General features: G+C 41.4%; 1 protein-coding gene across 2 annotated transcripts in view; it reads left to right on the top strand.

Annotated features, from left to right (window-relative positions):
* The window catches only part of sema4c (sema domain, immunoglobulin domain (Ig), transmembrane domain (TM) and short cytoplasmic domain, (semaphorin) 4C), a 94,163-nt gene that overhangs the window by 14,501 nt on the left and 56,445 nt on the right, over positions 1–23,217 (top strand). Inside the window, exon 2 of one of the 2 annotated variants that reach the window (XM_020590500.1) lies at positions 15,625–15,747. The exons of the other annotated variant lie outside the window; for it this stretch is intronic. The gene's annotated coding sequence lies outside the window, so the exon portion shown is untranslated. The remainder of the gene's footprint in view (positions 1–15,624; positions 15,748–23,217) is intronic. 2 annotated transcript variants of the gene reach the window in all.

Raw genomic sequence — 23,217 nt, forward strand, 5'->3', positions numbered from 1 at the left:
GCCTTTTTGAGAAGAGGTCATTTTTACCTCGCATAATCAGATAGTAGACTCCTGACCTTTCACTGAGATCAGCCTCAGCTCATATGAGGTGGTGAGTAGCATTATAAATTTAAGATTAGAAAATAAAATGGTTGATATTATGTATTATTTGATTACTAGTGATCTTCTAAATGCAAAATATGTAAACCTGTCTTTGTGACACTGAGACCATAACTTATATACAGCAATATTATGTTTTTACCCTGTGAAAATTGTTTAGTAGATTTATAAAATTGTTTCATTAACCTGATACTGATGTACACACCAATCACTTTTGTTAAATACATGGAACACGCGCAGTTAGTGCTGCGAGATTATGGGTACAGGAACAGACCTGACAACCAGCACTGAGCTCCTGCAACAAATGATAATCAGAGTCTACATGGACACGGTCTTCCCTCGGCGTAATTACATGCTTTTACATCTCTTCACTAACACTTCACCTGTGTGGCTCCGTCTTTTTTTCCTAGATCAATACCAGCCTGCTAAACAAAACCAGTAGACTTTTTAACGCCAGTTCATTATTAATAAGATGTAATGTGAGTAATAAAATATAATGCTTTCTAGGCAGGTCACCTTTGCTACGCTTAGTTAAACATTAAACAAAATCTGTCTAAACAGAGAAAATCTTTGCCACTGATAGTTTACCTCAGCTGTAGCCCCACTACTGCCTTCACATTTAAACGGTTTATTGAGAAGCACATGTAGAAATTAGCAAAGTATTAGCAATAACTTAAAGCATCTAGCTTAAAACTATAAGTGGACAGGACTGTGGTTCAGTGCTATTTGGTTGACACTGGATCAGCTTAACATTGTCAGTACTGGTCCTAAATCATTTTTCAGTTATGAAAACAAGCTGTAATTAACTTCAGTGATTTTGATTGTATGTCATTGTTATTCCAGAAAGATAAAAGTCGGGGAGGCCTCAGGAGACAACAGCAGCTGGATGGAGCTCTTCCACTCCAGACTATTTGGATTAAAATCCTATAACACAAAATCATAGGCAAGTCAAGGCCACTTAAATGTGAGGGTTGTGTCAGGTAACTCCACATGTGTGCTACTGTGTGTTCAAATACTTTCATAATTATCAGCCTGTGTCTCTGTGTGAGGCCCTGTGCACTCCGCTGTGCTCTGTGTGTGTGTGAGCTGTCTTTTTTGCATCTGTGCGGACACTTGCTTTGTTATACAGAGCTGTTGTGTTGTTGAACACCTCCTTGATTATGTAGCTCACAAAACTGTACTCTCTAGAGCTGCGTTTGCCATCTCAGTGTGTTGCCTCAGTGCTCATAGCGTACGAAGATTGTGTCGCTGGCTGTGGATCTGTTGCATGCTGTCAGGCTCACACTGTCTGTCACACTGTTTGTGTTTTTTTCCCACTGTATGAGTGTGTATCTGTTTCTTTGTGTCTGTCTGTGCGCCTTTGTCTCTGTTGCTTTGAGTATGTGCGGCTATTTCTTTGTGTCTGCTTCTGTGTGGGTGTGTCTTAATCTGTGCGCATCTTTATTTTTTTATGTCTGACTGTGAGTGTGTATACGTGTATTGTACCTGCACTAGAGTGTCTCTTTATGTGTTTATGTCCTTGACTGTGTGCGCAGGTGTGTATGAGGCTGTGCCTTTGTGTGAGCCCTATGTGTCTGTATCTCTTTTAGTCTTATTGATTATATATATATATATATATGTGCATATTGTGTGTGTGTCTATGTGTGTATGTTTCAGTTATATGACAGACAGATCTCCCACTAAACTTTATCAACAGCATTTACTAGAATCTCTGCTGGGTTTGTCTGAGATGGAAATTAAGATGTGTGCACATATACACACACAGAGACACTCACACAGACACTCACACCCACACACTGACGAGTCTGACTCACTAAGGCAAAAGGAGTTTAGGGAAGAGTAGGTGTGTGTGTGTGTGTGTGTGTGTGTGTGTGTGTGTGTGGTGGGGGGGAGTTGGTGGATGGCAGGCATTGCAAAATGAACAAGCATTCTGACATATTCATACACACTCTATTCACACATATTCTTGTTCTGTCACACACACACACACCCATCCTTGTTGTCATCATTTATGGAGACTTTACACTGACTTACTGGAGACTTACCCTTACCAAATTTGCCTAACCCTAACCCTTACATACACACACAGGAAAGTGCACCAGGGTGTTATTACCAAGCTATGAAGATATTAATGTCATTGCCAGTGTGTGTGTGTGTGTGTGTGTGTGTGTACATGAGGCAGTCGCAGCAGTTGGAGTGGGTTTATTGACATATTGGTTCTAATGAATGTGGGATTGGCCAATTTCTCATCATTAATTTAAATGGAGGGTTTCCACAGGTAAACAGCTTTGAGACCTCAGAAAGAAAAAGACAAAGAAAACTGAATAATTCAAGATTGACATCATTTTGATGTTTTCAATGTCAGCTGGGATTTGAGTCTCACCTCATCATTAATGGTTGAAAATTTGAGGGAGAAGTTAATTAATGCAGCTTTAATTGTATCGTCAATCTTTTCATTTCCCTTTGAGAAAGGAAGAAAATAATCATCTGGCCCCACTATTGAATGATTTCCTTATAGCTGTAGTATGGTTTTGGGAAATACTTCCTGCTCTCTACCAAGAACTAGATCTGCACATAATCCCCTGTAGAAAAAAATAAGTTTTTGCACATTGTTTTGGATCAAACAAAATTTGCCTAGCTTGTTAATTAGTGAGCTAGAGGTACTGGACGATGGATTTAGTTACCTTAAAACACAGCAGGGCTAGCTGTTTCCACCTTTATACTACGCTAATGGTCTCCTGGCTGTAGCTTTACAATCAACGTACATATTAATCTTTTCAACCATGCTTTTGGCAGAAAGCTAGAAAGTGCATTTCCCAAGATGTTGTATTATTTGTTCAAAAATCAGACTAAACAGAGACAGTGATAGAATGTTACACAGCTAAATAGACTGGAAAGGGGAGGAACAAGGAGTTCAGCACCATAAAGGGCCAAGAAAAAGGGTAAATGGAGCCTAAAATAAATGATAGAATAGATTAAAGTCATATCATGAAAACAGGAGCCTGAGAAGTGCCCAAGATGATGGAAAGTCAGAAAAAGTGATACAGACAAAGAATAGGAAAGCAGTAAATACTGCAGATAAGACAGAGGCAGAGTGTGTGATTGTTGTCACCAGCAGCTGTGTGACTTCTGCTCAGTGACCACAGGCCTCTGCTGCACTTCATTTATTGTCACTCTTTATTTGATTTCTTTGTACCGCTGTCATTTTCCCCCCTCCCTGTTTGCCACCCAGACTCCCTGCCGCTTTTGTTTTTCCATGCAGCAACAAGATGGCCTAGTTCTTTCCTCTAACCTTGGCTTAAAGGGCCCGGGAGCACTTTTCACTATATCTGGTGCTTTCATAAAGTTGTGCTTTTGAGTATTTTTTTAAATCCGTGGTTGAAGTTGTGTGGTCTGTTTTAAAGGTTTTACTTTTGCAACAATTAACATCGGTGACTTTTCTTTTTTTAAAGTAGAGGATTTTGAGATATGTTATAGTATGTGGGCTAATTTTCATATAATGCAGTAGAAAGGAATGACAAATGTGTCTTGAATTTGAAACATGGATTTTTTTAATGTACTAGTTTGTATTTGCATGCTGCCAGTCCATCTAAACTGCCACCCCACCACCAGTTATGGTTATGTGCAGATGTGGCTTCCATTTCCCAGACTGACAACGTTTTCCCATTTCAAACTGACTGCTGAGCTTTTGATTCAAGTGCTGACAGTGCGTCTCTGCTACCGGTGAGTTTAGTGTTTATTCAAAGACAGGTTTGTTTATATTATTATTCAAAATGGTCTGCAATTTGTGTTGGCTGATGGAAAGTTGAAAAAGCCTCCCACAGACAAAACCTTATGTGATGACAATCAGTATGAATAAATTACAAATTCTAACCACCGATCTTTATGGTTTTGTTAAAATCAGATCGAGCTAATTTTACCGGGTCGTCACATGTGATTGCGATTTAAGTGAAGTAATGATTTTTCTTTGCCGCTTCTGGCCTGTCATCTGTTAGAAATCGGGCAGTGAAACTTGCCATAAGGAGCAGCGGAGCTGTCTTAAATCTCAGCCCTTCTCCCATCCTTAAACTCTCCCTCTCCCACTCCTATTTGAAAGAGGTCATTTATCCTTGCAACATTACAAGGCAAGCATTCTCCCACGCTTAATGGTCATCAACTCAGTTTAACAGGTAGCATTACACTTTAACACAGTTACTCACTGTCCATTACCGCACCATTGATTCCAGTTAGACTTGCATTGGAAATGGATAAAATGCAAGTGAGCTGAGGGTTTGAGTGGAGAGTTTCATCTCATCTCCTGACAGTTTAGAGCACATCGATCGGCTCCAGGCCTGTAGTGATCTCAGGTGAACTCATCCTTGTTGGTCATGGTGTCTGCGCTGCCAGTTGTTTACCATCTAGTAAGCTGCAGAACAGTGATCTGAATGTAAATGCCTGGCATCCATTCATTGCTACTTTAGGACACTCATTGAATTTACATATAAATATGCAGGCAAGTATGCAACCATAAGGTACACTAATAAATATAATCACCCTCAAGAGCACAAGGACACTTTAGTTCATCTTCCCTGTGAGGATGCACCAGAAAATGGGCTCATATAGTAGAAACAGTGTTTGGAGATGCCGTAGGTCTTCAGAAGTCTAAGCAGTGTAACTCATACAGTACCAAAGGCAGGAGCGGGCTCAAACTCATCTGGCAACATTTGTGTTTGTACCCTCTTTTTCTTTGCCATCTCTCCACTCCAGTATCCAAAAGAAGCAGGGGTACCATAAAACAGCTTCGTTGAGGTGGAAAAAGAAATCGCTTTTTAACCAAATGTTAAATGCAGCCTCATCAGAGTGAATGGTGGAAATCACCAGCTGTTCTGCATTTACTGAGCAAGACAATCCACTGGGGTTTAAATGTATCACATGTTCAGTTTCTAAGCTCCCTTGAGGCTCTGGCATGATTTACAATTTTTCTTGTAACTGAATGTACATCATGTAGTTTATAACTTACTGCATTTACCTTTGTTTCATGGTGGGATTAATTTATGTGATTATCTGCCAAACCCTTTGCTTTGCTTGATGTTGCAAAAGCATTGTTTTAATTGAGCTTTGCTGTAATAAACACTTTGTGTAACTTATAGTAAGTCACTCCCAAAAAGGATCCTCTGGAACAAGTAGCATCATGGGAAGTAATGTGACATGCATTTGGCAGCAGCAGCAGCAGCAGTTTGTTTGGAATAACTAGATGCATCATGTTTAGCATGACAGTGAGACCCACTGTGGCTTTAAAAGGAAAAGAATGACACTTATAGAAAAATTTACCAGTGCCCTAACTGCATATACCCTCCTACAGTTGAACGTAGCCACTCCATTGGCAATGCAGGGGTCTGTATGTAGGAATCATGCAAGAAATAAACCATAGTGTCATCATGCAAAAACATTGGGCCTGGCTCAACCAGACTGTGGTGACGGCTCTATAATATTTTCCAAACCCACCTATGAGCTTTGCAAAGCAACAGCAAGAATAAAATTGTGAATGCCAGCTGCCAGGAATCAGTTCCTTTTATCTTGCATCAGTTGTATGGTTTATACGGTACTGGGTGTCAGTCAACATGGTCCACATCGTCATAAGTGTTGGACCACACATTAGTGGACAATGCAAACCCTTGTATACATAGGGAGAGAACTATATTTACTTCATATGGGCTCTCACAGCAGTGTAGAAAGTATAAATTAGGCTTTAGAACAGGGTATAAAGCTGAGACCAAAGGAAGGACGTCAAAGCTAAATCTCGGCTTCCTTGAATGTAAAAGCACAAACCCAGAACATGCTGAAAGGATTATCTGTCCCAGCAGCCTGGATTCACCTGAAAGAACTAGAGCATGTAGCTAGAGAGAAGGATATTTGGGCTACTTTGCATAGCCTGATGCCACCACAACCTGAAGCTTGATAAGCAGCAGTAAATGAACAGAAGGATGAATGCAAGCAATGCAGTATCTTTTACCAATACACTATCCTGGTAATTCAAAGGAGACTGCCTTACTTTGCATTTATATTTGCAGCCCCTTGTATTACTTTAATATAGTGCTGTTTTTCGACTGATCACCAGATTACAAACTAAAGAATGCCTGCCTGTTATGTGAGATGCTGCTACCCAGGGCAGTTCAGCACCTCACATAACTGTTGTACTGCAGTCATCTCAGGTCAGGCCTTGATGTTCCACCATAATCCCTGCAGAGCCCGGCTACAGTCGCTCTCTCCCAGAGCAAATATCAAACACAGATCCCGGGAGGTAAACATACATAATTAGATATGTTGAAACCAACACACACACATTTTTTTGGCTTTGGTACAAACTTTATCTCCTTCCCTTTGCTTCTCTTCTTCTGACTCTCTCTCTCTCACACACTCACACCTACACACACACGTCCACCTCCCTGAGGCATGTCTTGTAGAGAGCCATCCCTCTCCTCTCCTGTCAGTGGGAACAAATGAGCCGGGGCATGTTTCTTAGTATGTGTGTCTGAGTGTGTGTGCAGGTCAAACTTCCCATCTTTCTGGCCTTCGTCTCTTTTGCTTCTCCCCAAAACACACACACACACCTGCTCCACACTGTAACCCTCTGACAGATCACAGACATCATGTCTCTAGGCCAACCGACACTGTGTGTGTGTGTGTGTGTGTGTGTGTGTGTGTGTGGTTACAGAATCCAACCCCCAACCCCCCATTGTGTCAGACTGGCAATTGCCATTTCTCAAGGAGCTAAGGAAGGGCGGGAGTGTGGAGTGATGATGGAGGGGGAAGGGGGGGGTCTCGGTGTGAGTGTGTTTGTCGTCAGGTGGTGTATTAATAAAGATGACCTCAGCCAGAGCCACTCACTCTGAGGGTGTGGCCGTGTGTTTCTTTTTGACTTTCTTTATTTTTCCTCTCCATGTGGCTTCTTCATCGAGCCAAATAATTTTGAGAACTCTATTTTTATGTATTCACATAAAGATTTCTTTGCCTTTTCCTGTCTTTTCTTTTTGTCCTTTGTCATTTTGCAGCCACAGTCTGATGTTGTTACACTTGCTCGCATGGACTGCTAATGCTTCTTTGCAGTCTATGCATGCATGCTAGGTCATCTATGTATGTGTGTGTGTGTGTGTGTGTGTGTGTGTGTGTGTGTGTGTGTGTGTGTGTGTGTGTTCGTGTGTGTGGGTGTGGGTGGGTGTATCAGGAATAATCCTTCTCAATAAAACGTCTTTGTGTCTCAGCGTCTGTGGATGTAATTATGTGCTTCATTATGTTGAGCTAAACAGGTTGAGTCTACTGTGTGCGTGTGTGCAGACATCAGTCACCAATCGTGTGTGTAAGAAGAACTCAGGCCCCCACAAGAGAAGAGAGATGAGTAATTTCCTTCAAAGTGCAGGGCATTTCTGTCTATTGTCACTGCAGCTGTCCATCCATGCCATCACAGATTGGGGATCAGTTGACTCAAATGACAAAAAACAATGTTTGCTCTTCTTTACAGTGCGAGATGGAGGTAGTTTGTCCAAGCTGTAAGTTTTCAGGCTTTGACATTTCTGCATCCACCCTATTAAAATGGAAGTGAACATATAGGATAAAGGTATTCTATTGTTACAAAACAAACTAATGTCTCTCAGGAAATGGTATGCTGTCACCCTACATTATGCACATACAGTACCTTGAACAGATTCGAGGCTTCAAGTGAAAAACGTCATTTTGCACCACCTTTAAACTTCACTTTTAAACTGAAACTGTTCCTGCCTGACCGTAAACTAGACCATTTAAAAACCAACACATGGATTTTACCCATGACACCAAAACATCCATGACTACCACTGAGCATCCCCTATCGACCACTTGTTTTTTTTTTCTGTTACACCCCATCTCTCAGCCCCTGTCACCCACTATAGCTTTTTTCCCTTTGAATTCAATTAGCTCGAGTAACATGAGCTCCCCTGATGGTTTCCCATGATAGTTTGTATATTACCCCATGGCGTTTTTCCTGTGTTGTTCTGTTTTGGCAGGATAGTTTGTATAAGATCTAAAGTGTCTCCCTAATAAGTTTTCAAGTTCACATGCAGTTTTTAAACAACAGCGACACTTTTGGAACTGTGAGAAACTGGGCAAAAAAATAAATAAAAATTATGTGCATGACTAGGTGTTGTGTGGTCAGTGAGAAAACATGTTTACAATTTGAGTGAACTGACCCTTAAAGAAACAAGGAAATAACTGTATGGAGTCAGGTTAGGAGGAGGTATACATCGTCAGTGGTGGGAGGTGATATCATTTGTTTAGCTGTCATGCTCCCCTGTGTATCCATCCCTGAGAGGCTGGAGCTGGAGCCTGAGTGGGACAGCCAGCAGAGCAATGGGCCCCCAGGGGCCCAACAGTTACCATGGTGGGAGATAGCGGTCGATGTTTTGCCCTCTGTCTGTCCCACCACAGTGAACACAGAGGCCATTAGGGAAGGGTCCTCCTGCAGCCTGGGAGAGTCACATAATGAGATAATGCACTGAGCTCATGCTGGTACTGTCACCTACATACACAGGCACATGTGCAGGGGCAGATTTAAGTGTGCGCACGAGCACAAATTAAGCTACACAAACGCATAACACTCAGTGGAATATGGATATGGTGCATGTATGAACGCACACACACACACACACACAATCACAGGAGTAGATGCATGAATTGAGCCACACTCACATGCGGTATATTACTCGTCAGCCTTCCCCTGTGTCAATAACCCTCCACCCATGTAGGGTTCCAGCCCTCAGCCGTTTACATTTATTTGGACAGATGGCAGCAGCAGTGACAGGAAAGCTAATATAACAAGATATTCCTACTTCAAGCTACTCCACAGGAGAAGAAGAAAAATTATGCATTATCTTTGATCTCGAAGGAGTCCATAAAATAACAGAGTATGCAGAGAAGGGCTGTATGTTTACCCAATTTACGTACTTACTTACTGGCACACCACTGTTGTTCTTTAGGGCCCACGCAAGAGCTGAAATAATGCACACTCCCCCATAATGAATCAGGGGCCCTCCTTCAGAACATATTGGGTCATACCAATTACCAGTGTTCTTTGGAGAATTCAAAATAATTATATAGTCAAAACCAAGGCTGTGAAATTACAAACAAAAAAAACAAGATTGTCAAGAATACTTCATGGATGCTTATTTTACATGTCTGAAATAAAAACATTTTTCTCCAACAAGCCCGAAGGTCAGGAAACTTAGCAATAAATAACAGACTGCGACAAGCGGCTGCTGAAGAAGCAAAGAAAAGTATGCGTATTAGCAGAGGTATTCAGTGATGGCAGAGATATGGGATCAAGCAAGGATAAAACTGAAAAGAAAAAAATTGGTTCGGTGACTTTTATATTTCATCCATCTCTCACAAGATCATCAAGTCAACTTTGCACAACTGTTCTCTCTAATATGCATGCTTTACTTATCTATAGCCTACAGACATTTATTATTAGCCAAATGTTTGCCACTATCCTGTTTTTACCAGGGACTATCTGAAGTTTCTTTTCTCTTTAAATACTAAGGATGGAGTTCGATTGCATTTTCCAATCCACTTATCAAATCCAAGTCCTTTAGAGTGTCATTAATAATAATTATATTAATACATTTATTTCAAGGAACTCAAAAACATGTAAGAGTTTGTGTACCTTTTTCCTTTGGTGACATCTGTAATATCAGAGAGGCCAAAGAGTGTAAACTAAACAGAGAATATGAATGACAAGATTGATAAGGGATTTGTTTGGCCATGAAGCTTAAAGTCCCCATGTCGTGCTCATTTTGCTCATTCCCAGCCAATTAATGTTTAATCTTGGGTACCTCTAGATTAGCTTGGCGCCCCTCATAACTCCAAATAGTCTATAATTATTTCAGAACAATAAAACCAGAGAGCCTCCTCCTAAAAACAAGAGGATAGTTTATGAACATGCACAACTCCTGCTGCGGTTGTTGTATCAAAAGTGAACAGCACAACGAACCACAATGGCATTAATTATTTTGAATTTCTTCTCCATAGATAGGCAAACAACGGTATATGTACTGATAAAAATTCACAGACTGCCCGCTTGTAGGTTAGACCCAGTCAGGTAAAACAGTGAGTCCGCTTTTACAATGGCACCAGTGGATGTCAGGCAAGCTCACATGAATGCGCAACTGCCATTCAAGGAGATCCTTAACGTAAGCAGCCAAGTTAAATAATAAACACCCTGCAGTTGTCCTGATCAGTCATGCTGCAGGTATTACTGACAGCAAGTAAAATCAGTCAGACCTCAAAACAAGTGACACCCTTCAAATTATACATAACCACAAAGTATACAAAATCATTAAAAATGATTTTTATTATTGTAATTTTTATTAGTGCTGCTTTGACAAAACTTTCTTGAAAACAGTGATTGGCCTTGGAGTAGAGAATGTCTTTATTTCCTGACTTTTACACTGTAGCATCACTTGTTCTGGGTTCACACCTTTATTGGGCATTTTATTGGATGGAAAAGTTGACTTGTGAGTTGACACCCATAAATCATGCCTAGTGAGAAAAGCAGAGATCAGGAGCAAAAGTGGCAAAATGCAAATCCCGACATGGAATGCTGTAGGTTTTAAAAGAGCAGGAGGGATTTGTTTGGCTTTATACAGATACTGGATTTTAATCACCTCACTGCCCTGAGTGCTTGTTGTGCAGAAGGCCAGGGCCCAAGCCAGCACTTTACCATCGCATCCTCTCACTTAACTAAACAGATGTTTCATACAGTACACACACACACACATGCATGCACAGCGAGACCTCCCAGCCTATGCACACTCCCCACTCATTTTATGGGTCTTTCCTCTTGTCAAGCACATAACACTTCAAAACTCAGAAATACACTTACCCTATTTCAGGTGAATGAACTCTGCTCTGATGCAGTGATTTAATCCCTATTAACATTCAAAACTGATAAAAGCTTGTGGAGTGTGTTCACGTGATCTAAAGCACTTGTGTGTATAGACAAATGTGACAATTTTTCTTTCTCACTGTGTTTCCACTTCAGCTGAGCTTACACACCTGGCGCTGCTCAGTATTTCATGTCCACAGTGACTCCTGTGAGTTCTGGCACAGTGAGAATAAAAATCACAGCTCCTCAGCTCAAACCGGTATTTTTTGCCAAAAGCACCAATGCAGGCGCTGTGCTTCACACAGGAAATGAGTGGATGAGAGTCGAAAGGTCCCATTTCAGTGAAAAAAAATCGCAATCACATTATCTGTTGACAAAGAAGTGCAGTTGTTTTTCCCCCACAGTATACAGACAATAGAACTTCAAACCATTCAGTCACACTGCCAGAAACTTGGTCAGTGCGTTCTGACCTAGTGCAGTGCACTTACTCTTGCACTTACAGAGTCTGGAGCTGTCAAAACTTGTAATTTAGAGCTGTTATTGCTGTTGTGAAATATGAATAGCAAAATGTTTGCTATCAATCTTAACAATGGCTGCAACTGCTCTCACTTTTTTCTTACAGATGGATACTGTGTAGGCTTGAGAGGACTTTGCAGCCATACAAGATTGGCAATCTATTCAATTTACATCATAAAAAACTAGTGGTGCCCCTTTTCTATTTAAGTGCTCTATATAAAGTTTTTATAAATTGCAGCTAATGGCATTCACACGATTTACGAAATAATTTAGCAATGCTTTGCAGATCAGTTATAAGCCATTTATAAAGCATGCATCTTGCTGTTAGAAATCTTTCTAATCCACTGACAAATGCTTCATCATTTTGCACTATCTGGCAACCCAGGCTTGTTTTTATTAATATCTTAAAAGTAATCTATAAAGCTTTAGTAAATGTAACATTAATGAAGCCTTTAGACGCACTTTAAAAAAGGTATTTAGTGATCATCTCCAGCACAGAATGACATCTGCCATTACTGTTAAAATGTCAAGTTCGATCTTGAAAGCCACATAACTCTTAAAGCCTATAACAGGTATAGTGTCCCAGAGCAGGCACAGCATTATTGCACATACAGTCTTACCATGAAAACAGCAAATGCAGAGATGCCGGCTGTATATCAGTCATTACTATGGTACACTGAATAATCGATCCCTCAGCTGAGTATAAATCTGCAGCGCTCATGAAGGAGCTCAGTGGGAATTGACTCTGTTTCGCACCAATAATGGCCTCAGTAAATGGTCGCCAGCGCTAATTTTAGCTTGTAAATCACAAACTGCGGGTAATAGGCTGCTCTCATACTGTAGGGTCAGAGTTTACAACTAAATCATTCTAGAGGATAAAGACTGTAAAATCACGCCTTTCTGCTCATTTCTGCTCAGTCTTTGTGCTTTCTAAAGAGGTACAGGTGGTGTTGGTGTTGGTGGGGGATGGCAACTGCCTTTCACTGCTCAGATTAGCTCTGACCTTGGCCAGATGTCCAGCAAGCTGGAAAGTATGTCTGTGTGTGCGTATACTGTACACATGTGCATTGTCGACCAGGCTTTCAAGAACGTGCTTGACTCTAATAGGGACTGGCAGACATTTTGTTGGGCTTTATTGCCACATGCCTCTTCCAATCCTGCTGCTGATTAGAGCTTCCATTACTAGTGCACACACACACACACACACACACTTACAATGCAGACCCACACATTTTGGCATATGTTCAAGGCTTGGCCCTTTGCATGTGATTAGCATCCCAGCACGTTGTCTTGTGCAGTGATCAAACGGAGCACAGAGTTGTGCTCTTGTCGAGGCCAATTGGAGGAAGTGACGGGTGCATCGTTGCTCCACTTTAATTCCGCTCATCAGGATGCTGTCAGCTTAGACAATGTCAAATTTGGTGCAAAGCAATTAAAGGCTTGGGCTGCCACAATTGAGCCTGATAGGGAAGGCTTATATGGTGGCAGCATGCAGGCACACACATACGCTGAGACACGTGAGTATACAACACATCCACCCACATGAACACACAGACACACGCACATTTACAATAAGCATGCAGGCGATTAGCTCAGAAAGTGCAGGTTTAAACTGTTAGTCACTGCTGATTCACAAGCGGCTGGCTGGCTTCCACACAGCCACTCAGTGTGCTGCCTGTCAAACACACAGACAGCCAACAGCTGGAGGTGTGTGTATGTGTGCAGGTGTTCTTGAAATCCTGCCTTTTAACCAGATCCCTTTACTCCCCCTCCATTCCACCTCTCTTCCTTCTTTTTTGGCCTTGGTGTGTCTGCTTGTGCGTCTGTGCGCACTGGTTTGTGTGGTAGACAGGCATGCGTATTTATATGTGTGTGTGTGTGTGTGTGTTTCTGCGGAGCCTTGCAGGGTTTTGGCTGCTGCATTCTCCTGGATGAAACCAATGGAAACATGATGTCTGGATGACTTACTTATTCAGGAAAACTCTACCAGAGATGGCCAGTATGCTGCTGTGCTGTCACATAGTCATGTCAGTATGTATGTGTGTGAGATCATCCTGCCCTATCGGTAACCCAGCCACTGGTCTCAGATGCAGTAGTGTATTTGATTTTGGAGACATTTTTTTCCTTACAGCTTTTAAAGTTATTCTGTCCAGTCCCAGGTGGGGACACTCACAGAAGGGTTAAATGCTCTACCAGAAGCAGTTAACACAAACACACAAGCGCTCATATGGTGAGCTAGCCACAGTCACGAGTTCCTGATTAAGTCTAAATTCTCCCTCCAGCACATTTATGCAAACTAAATGGATCTTGGAAGACCTGGGCTTCATATTTTTACGTAACTTCCTGTTTATTTTCTTCCAGCCACCAGAAGAGGATTTATCCAGTCTTTGGGTGTTCTTTTCCTTTAGAAAACCAAGTCAGTAGCAGGTGTCATTTCATCACTGTCCAATGAAAACCACAAAATATTAAATTATTCATTATAGGTTGAGAATATCTGTCTACACTAAACACATTAAAAACCTATTAGATGGTTTGCAAATTGACTTGTTTCCGAGTTCAAAACAGGGCTGTCTCACTTAGTATTGCTACAAGTCATGGATTTTTGTCATATAAGGCTTTACGTTAAAAGTCATGATGTCTTTCACACATATATACCAAATATAGTATAGAGGTATAGTGTTTTGGAGGGTTCAGTCAATAAAGTATGAGAACATAACAGCTTGTCCAATAGATATTGCAGCACTGAGTATAGCTGAGTTTCCAGCATGTAGTTTATTGACAGCAGTGAATGAACTATGAATGCGTCAGAGGTTTTGGTGTTGCCTTTGTGTGCTCCCTGTGTGTAACTGCAGCGGCCCATATGTTACTGACAGTATCTGCTTGCCCCTCAGCATTCTTACTGTGATTACTGAGTCACTGACATGAATGTCAGCCTTTACACACATGAACACACACACACACACAGGCAGTTAGTTATGTGATCTGCAGCCATGGGATCAAATGAATGTAAGCCTCCAGCATTCAGGTCTCTGTGTGCGCACATGTGAGCATGCTTAGATGTGTGTGGGCTTGTATCTCAGAGTGTGTTCCATGTGTGTATTAAGACTCGGTCAATGCAGCAATTACAACAGTAATATTTCGAAGCAAAATCAAGTCAGCCTCCACACATTTCACATCAAGTTCAAATCTGGTGAACTTCAGCACATGAATCCGTGCCTTTCACCAGCATTTAGCCATCTTGACAGTTCTGACCTTTGAAGAAATGGAGTGCCAGAGAGTCTGTCGTGTTAGCTGTGTTGCATCATTCACTATCGTACAACTTTCCACTGTCAGAGGAATCAACTGTTTCACAAATGAGGAATGACTTTCACACACTTACGAGACAGGAATCTCCATTTGTTCTGTCCCATTACCAACCAAGCTAAAGAGCTTTATTGCTATAGCTAGCTAGTTCAGAGAGCTTTCTCTCCCTTCATTAACCATTTAATGAAAGAAATGATGCAATATATTGAGAACAAAATGCCAGAGGGGAGTAAGTACTGCAAATATAAAAAAATAAAAAAGCTCAGAGAAAGGGTCAGCATTTCTTCTCAAAAAGTATAAGCTTGGAAACTGGTGAGCACTACAGCAGATAAACTTAAAACCTTCATGATTTAAACAAAGTTAAATAATATTTAATGTCTGAAAATTAATGAAATTTTACAACTTTTTCACGTTGGCTTTCTATTGTGTGACTGAGTAGGGCTAGCATGTTCCTGGCTCGTGTGTGTGTGTGTGTGTGTGTGTGCTAGCTCTCCAGCTAGAGTTCATCAACTAGCCATGTGACTTGCCAAAATTGTGAGTAGAACCGCATACAGATGAATTTCACTGTGCTGCGCTCTAGTGTGTTAATGTTCCCGTGTGTGTGTATTTCTGTGTGCAACAGCATTTAGCAATTAGATTTACTTATAGCATGTGTGAATTTGTGTGTGTGTCATAAGCGCACCTTCACAGAGAAAAACATTAAAATGATTAATGCCACCCTGCCAGTCTCTCTCTCACACACACACACACTCATAGACTTCCACACCTGTCACTCATTACCACTCTCTTCTTTATCTTTTCTTCTCCTTTAGCCCAATGTGACCTTCATCTGAGTGGAGTGTATTCAGCATTCACAAAGAAGCCAGAAGAAAAAACAGCTGAAGGGAGATTAAGGAGAAAGCATACAGACACGCAAGGGAGGAGAAGCAAAACAAGTAAGGAAGTAAAAACAAAACAAAGGGGTGGAGAAGAAAAACATAGCAGCATCTATTCTGCATCATGTGGAACCTTCCTTAGCAAATAGCACAACTGGCAGCATGAATCAGAAAGAACATCAGTGGGGGAGGGAGCATGTACAATAAAATGATCACAAATTCAAAAGAAATAAAGTGAATATGAGGGAGAAAAGGGAAATCTTGCAGAAGTTGTCAAAACAGGATGTGGAAATTACAGGCATTTTCAGGTAGACTACTCCCAGAAAGAAATGATTCTGGGGCGAGCCAAAGAAAAAGAGCAGGGAGCTACTTGAGCTAGGACATAGGGAAAAAGCAAAGACAAAATGGGGAAAACATAACACATTAAAATTGGATAGGACGCTGGATTTCAGATTGTACAAATTGCTGTTGAGTAAACTGTAGGTTCTGAGGGCACTAGTGTGTATGGTTTACTGAAAATCCTTTCTGTACAATGCCATGAGTTCCACTTTTACAAATTTGGTTTCCTTTACTAATTCTCACCAAACAGTGTTTGAAAATCACATAAATTCAAATGAAAGAAGTTGATGAAAATTGATAAAAATGTTGCTCCACTCACCTCTGTCGTCTTCATTTAGTACTCTGGGCTCACAATAAGTGGCAGCAAGTGCTTTACAGCCTTTGTGTCCTGGGATCTGCCTCTCAGGTTACATTCAGGCTGTCCTAACCCACTAACTGGTGGAGGATGCTGGGGTCAGTGGTGGAAAGTAACTAAGTACATTTACTCAAGTACTGTACTTAGGTACAGCTTTGTGCTTTGAGAATTTTGATTTTGTGCTACTTCAGACTTTGACTTCACTACATTTTAGAAGCAAACATTGTACTTTTTTACTCCACTACATTTATGTTATAACTTCAGTTGCTAGTTACTTTCCAGTACCAGATTAATACAAAAATTACAGTATAATCATAAGACTTTATTGATCTCCATTGGAAAAATTCACTACCCAGCAATACTTCAAATTATATGCATATATGCTAGTTAAAGCTAGCTCCCCCTTTACGAGTTGCTACATTGTAATAACATTGCACAAGTTATTATAATCAAATCATATGATATCCATTAATGTTAATAATGCAATTCTGCATGGTGAGTACTTTTAGTACTTCAAGTATATTTTAATGCTAATGCTTTTGTACTTAACATTTTGAGTGCAGGACCTTTACTTTCACCACAGTATTTTTACACTATTGTATCACTACTTTTAAGTAAGCAATCTGAGGGTTTCTTCCACCACTGGTTGGGGTTGTATGCACCAGTCACACAATGGAATGTCATCAACATGCCCACTAGCATGTCAATAATTAGGATTATACACTGCTACGTGGACTTTGTACTAGGGGTCAACTGACTTGGACTTTTGAGTTCTCACATACAGCTCCTCCGGGTGATGCCTAGATAATTGCAGGATTCCAGTGCATGTCTGAAAAGGACTTCACTTACAATCGGTTGTCTGTTTGCTCCAGCAGACCTTAATAAATGTCATCCAATTAAAAAAAAAGAAAAGTCATTTATATCCCAACATCCACCTACAGAAAACAGGCTCGTATGGGCAGAAGAAGGATGCACTTAAACACAAACTGTTGTATACTGTGACGACAAAACGACCACTGTGCGTACACACATTCCCACACATAAACACAAAGGTGTGAAAAAACAGCCTCGGGCAGCAGTGCTCTATTCCTCAATCCATATTTTCTCTGCAAGTCTGTGCGCTTCTCTCTCACTCTGTCACAATGCACTTACCCTTGTTCTGTCTAATAATTCTAGATCTCTCTCTCCCTCTCTCTCGATCTCTGTCTCTCACAGTGTGTTTATCTCTGTGAGGATATTGGTTGCTGATCATAAATAGCTCTTCTCTGACAGGGTGCCTTCACAGACACCAAGAGCTCAGGGGAAGAGAAGGGGAGGGAGGGGGAAGAAACGGAGCACATGAGGAGAGCGACAGAGGGAGTAAGAGGAAGGGGAAGAAGAGGAAAAGCAAGAAAGATGGAGGTGAAGGTTCTCTTCATCAAAGGCAGCATGGCAGGTGGCAGATATACACAGATAAATGGACTGCACTTATGTGCACGCCCCCGTACACAATTGCAATGTTCATGCAGACTAACACAAAACTGCTCTCCGAGATACATGCAGTATAACACAAGCTACTACTGTACATTTAAATGGTGGTGGAGGTCTTTATTTATCTTAACTGCTGTTGCTGTTGTCAATGCAAAACCAATCCTTCTTCACTGGATATTGCCACAGCTGCAATTCCGTCAGATCAGTGTTGGTCCTGTTCTAATGGCCACAGTGTGGTTCTGAGTTACTCTTGTGTAACAAAATTACTGTTTTCACTCACAGTTTTTCTTTTTTGCTTATTTGCTTAGTGTTAAACTCAACACTTCTTGCTATTGTCATTGACAGTAGAGCTCTTTCAGTGGCTCAAAGGGGATACCGTAGTCTACATCTCAGCCTTGTGATAGGCTGGAGACCTGTCCAGGTTGTGCCCAGTGTCTCTCGCCCAGTTTCAGCTGAGATTGGCTCCAGCCCCCCATGACCCTATTCAGGAATAAACAGTATAGATATTGGATGGGTGGATGGATTTACTGTATGCCATGCTCATGTATGTAGTACAGTGATATAAAGCTAGAGTTTGCAGGCAATTAGCTTAGCTTACCATAAAGACTGAGAAATAACACTGCACATAGAGCAACTTCACATAGAGCTACAACTTGTCTTTTTGCATTTTTGTGCCTATTAAAGCAACAAAAAACATCATGCTCATTATTAGATTTAGTGATGCCAGCATAAACAATTCTTTTAACAGAATAACTCACTAAATTGACTTTGGTTGCTTCTACTGTGACATTTCTGTTTTTAATACTTCCTTCCTGGTAGGGTTTTATTGTGAGGCATCCACAGGAAGTGCTTAGTTGAACTGATGGCAGTTTAATTCTAACTAGGAAATATATACAAGTAAGAGAAGACTCCCCATCACACACACACACACACACACACACACACACACAGGGTCCCCTTTATCAGGTTTGATGAGGTGAATGACTGCGAACCTTGTGCATCTGGCATTCCTCTGTCCTTTCTCTCAACGCAGCAGCAGTCCTTGTCTCTCTATCGATCTCAGCTTATCTTACCATAAACCTGGGCCTTTTTTTTTGTCTGCTCCTCGCCTCGCCATGTCCTACCCTCCTATGCTTTTTCCTCATTGCTATTGATCAGCCTGTGTGTTCAACAAAGAGCAGCCAGTGGTTATTGTAGAGCTGCTCCCGGTTCAAGTATTTCCTTTCCCTCCTAATGTGCCCAATCAGCTTCTAATAGACCCAGGGCTGGAGCATTAAGGCCCACTACTCTCTTCTCACTCCTCTCACCTTTCACTCCTTCTCTCTTCTCTTCTGCAAGTATCTGACTGCACTGCATCAGGGTGCATTTTTAGCAGAAGGCCATTGATTTAGATAGCTGATCCGATAGCTGGCATTGGCAGGTACAGTATATTTGCTTCTGCTGAGTATGCACACACTTCTTCCGAAATGTCCTGCTTTGCACTTATAGTAATGCGCATTCATTCCTGGGAGCTGCCCAGTAGAACCACAGTGTGCTAATTTAGGCCAGTGGGAACTGCCCAGTACCGGAAGCTCAGCTCTTTCACTGTCTCCAGACCTCTCTAAGCCACTGAGCACACTGAATCTAGCTGGGTTAAGTGCCTTGCTCAAGTGCAACCTCATTGTTATTATTTGCTGAGTCAGGAAAAATGGTTGCTGTTTTCCTTTATATTTTTTTTGCTTGTCTTCTGTGAATCTGAATGACTTATGAATGAAAAGGAAAACATCAGTAAAGGAATAAATGCAGTATTCAGGGAGATGAATGGAGAGTTCAGTTTTGTTTGACTAATGAGACAACACAATTTCTTATTATCACATTATTGTAATAGCAACATCTCTTGCTAATGTTTCAGATGCTATTACCCAGCAGAAACCAGCAGCTGACCAGATCAGATCAAATCAGATGATCTGACAGGTTGTTAACAAATTTGCAAATTAGCCAGAATGTCTGAATCTGTGTTACCCAACCTGAGTGTCAAGACCCCAGAAGGGGGTGCAAGGAAAAATCTGGTGGGCTGCAAAGTAACAAGATTTCTGCTACTGGATATGAACATTCTGCTATAATGTTTTTGCACTTTCTTTGTCAGTTACATGACAATTTTAACTTCTGGGTCTCAAAAGATAGAATAAGTCTCATTTTGGATAAACAGGTCATGACTGGTAAACATACAACTGGAATGGAAGGGTTGCAAGTAGACACTTATTAGTGTTATAAGCCAAAAAATGTGGAACATTTTTATCTTTTTGGTACTTGGGGATGAATTAAATAGAGAGCACACCTAAAATGTTCATTATGTAATTTGTCATATCACAGGAAAACTGCAAATAGAGTAGGGCCAAATAGAATCAGAGGCATATCTGTGTGCAGCTTGTTTGTTCTCCCTGTGGGTTCCCTCTCCAAGTTAGTTGGAAGTTGATTGATTTTCTCTGTGTGATAGTTCCCCACCTCTTGCCCAGTGTCAGCTGTGATGAGTTCCAGCTCCCCCACCTCAAGGATGTGCGGGTTTAGCTACTGGATGGACTCTGGGTAATAGCTGTTTCACCTTTGGGGCTGAAAACAGGTGGTGGTGGTGGTTTAGCGGCAAGATTGCAGTGCCCAGAGTAGATGCTTGCTGAATGGATGTTTATATGGACCATCTATGGCTATGGAAGATGTGACTATAAAACAACTTCCAACCACTACAAAGCACCTTAGAAAGCCATAAAAGTAGATAAATAAACTATATAAAACTGTTTTTTTTTATCACAAACAATGAAATGCTTCAGCCCACAAAGTCACTCTAACCCTCAACATTTACACTACAGTCAGTTGTGTCGTTCCCTTTGAACCCTGTTTTTCCTCTCTCCGCTGGTATTTTATCCACTCTCTTGTACTTTTCCATCCACCCCCACCTGTTGTTGTTTCTATAGGAGTCCAGCTAGGCATAACCTTTCTGCCCTGTGGCACCTCACTGGGATCCAGGGCTCCGGGCCCAGCATGAACTCATAAACTCTTTCTGAAAGAAATGCTCAAAGAATGGTGCTGAGGAGAGGGTGGAGGGCAGAGAGAGTGGGAGGGAAAGCGAAAGAGCACTACTGGACAATTAGCCCCCCAAGGAGCATAGTAGGCGGTCTCCCCAAGCCACAATACTCCGAGTGTTTCAGGGACTGGCAGCCAGAGAGAGAAACTAATGTGAGAGGGAGATAGTGTATGCGTGGGCATGTGTGTTGTGATGTTTTGCATTCACACACCCAGCAGTTGTTTTTCAGTACGTTGGGTACCCACAGGCATCAATATGACCGTTTCTTTTATTCAGAGCTGATTACAGCCCTAAATTGTACAGTGGTGAATACTTTTTAATGAGTTCTGAACTAAAACAGTGAAATTTGTCAGCTGTTTTTTTTTGTCTGAATCTGGCTGCTGGGCAAAACTGCACATTTGCCAGAGTGATTTGATTAGTGCGCTGGTGTGTGAGGAACACACTGCCCATGTGTGAGTGGCGGGATATAAGATGGGTGTGTATCTGTGGGTGTGCATATGACACATGATAAAGCACTGTTTTTATGTTTTGTGTTCACTGATTTGCATGTATGGACCTCATGAATGCATGTGTGTGTAGTAATTAGCAAACGTAATGCAGATGTGTACAAGAACAGTGTCAGTCTGAGTCTCTCTCTCTCTCTCTCACTTGCTCCGTGTGTGTGTGTGTTAACCTGCAGTTTCTATGCCAGTTCAGTGCTGTGAGCAAGGCTGATCATGTCTACATGGTGATCACAGACTTATACAGTACATGTGCATTGGTGACAGGTCAGAGTACTATCCCAGCATCCCTCGGGTCTGCACATCGGGCAGACAGGTGCTCATCATAGGCAACATATAGTACGCTGGGGCTGATGGCACAAGGTTGACTCGAGAAAAAGGGAGACCTAGATGGAGAGGCTGAGAGAGAGGAAAACAGACAGTCATAATGTGATTAATCCTGACAAATACATAATTATTTGGTTTGATAATTAAACTGAATTCTCATTGTTTAGCTCATGTGCACAGTTTCGTCTTTGGAGATTATTTTAATGTACTATATTGCGGTTATGTGGTTTTAGCCAATCAGAAGTGATGGACATATCTCTCTTGTCAGAGTTAAAGTCAGTTGGTTAGGAAGCTACAGTCAAAATGAAGTCCAGCTGTGAACAATAAGAACTCTCACTCATACTCAAACTAGTCCTTTCAGTTGGCTGTCAACTCCTTGGAAGCAGCTGTTGCTTATATATCTTTGCCTATGTTTTTCATACTTGTTACAATATGATGCTTTTTTGTCATTATATAAATCTATTATGCTGATTTATTCTGTACATGCAACATTTGTCAACTTTATTTGAGTCGAGGGTCTAAGGACAGAGGGTATTGTACACTCTGCAGATTGTAAAGGCACTTGAGTCAAATTTGTGATATTGAGCAGTAGAAACAACTTGAAACTTGACTTGCGCTGCAATTGTACTAATAAACAGTTGCCTCTTTACACATGCAGTAGACTGAAAACAGCATCAGCATTAATTTGGAAGGGTGTTTGTCTCCATCTGTAGAATTTAAGATTGACTGTGCTTCTCAGGTTTTAGTCTCCACCAGGAAATTAGTGGCTCTTTAGCCACTAATTAGCTTGCAACAAACCTGATAAGAGCAGGGAGAGTAAATCAAAACATTAAAGTTGCTGTTAAACCAAAACATCTTAGCTGAAAGATGCTAAAGCTTTGTGTAGCTGAGTTGAACTGTAGGATGGGAGTATGATCTAAAACTAATCATATCAGTAAAACTGATCAACTATTGTTGAAGCTTTGTAGTAAGACTTTGATAACTGAAAAATATATCTATGCCATGTGCACTCCCCAAATGTTTGGAATAAGATCAGACACGCATCCGCAGCCACAAACCAAAACCACAAATGATCTCACTGTCCAATTAACTTGGCCTCTGTCTCTCCAGTTTCGTGTTCCCTGCATATCTTCTTCCATCACATCCTCAGGTCTGAGCAGGTGTTTGCCCTGCAGTCAGATTTCAAGTCAGATCCATTTAATCTGTAATCAGCTGGTGCCCCTGGCAGTGATGGAAGAGATCAGAGTGCCGATCAAACATTTATAAGGCAGCCACGCCTGACCAACCGATAGTGACATGGACAAGGCAGCGCAGAGGGTGGCAGCAAGCAAGCAAGAGCTAAAGAAGGGATGAAAAGAGATGAAGATTTGACGGCCTGCAGAATATCCCAGGGGAGACACATGAAAGGAGGCAGCAGTGAGGGAGGCTGCCTACACTGCAAGCCATCATGTTTTTCCCATGAAGTGAAAATAGGTTGTTTA

Source organism: Monopterus albus, unplaced genomic scaffold, assembly GCF_001952655.1.
Source record: "Monopterus albus unplaced genomic scaffold, M_albus_1.0 scaffold12.1, whole genome shotgun sequence".
Classification (NCBI taxonomy): Eukaryota; Metazoa; Chordata; class Actinopteri; order Synbranchiformes; family Synbranchidae; genus Monopterus; species Monopterus albus.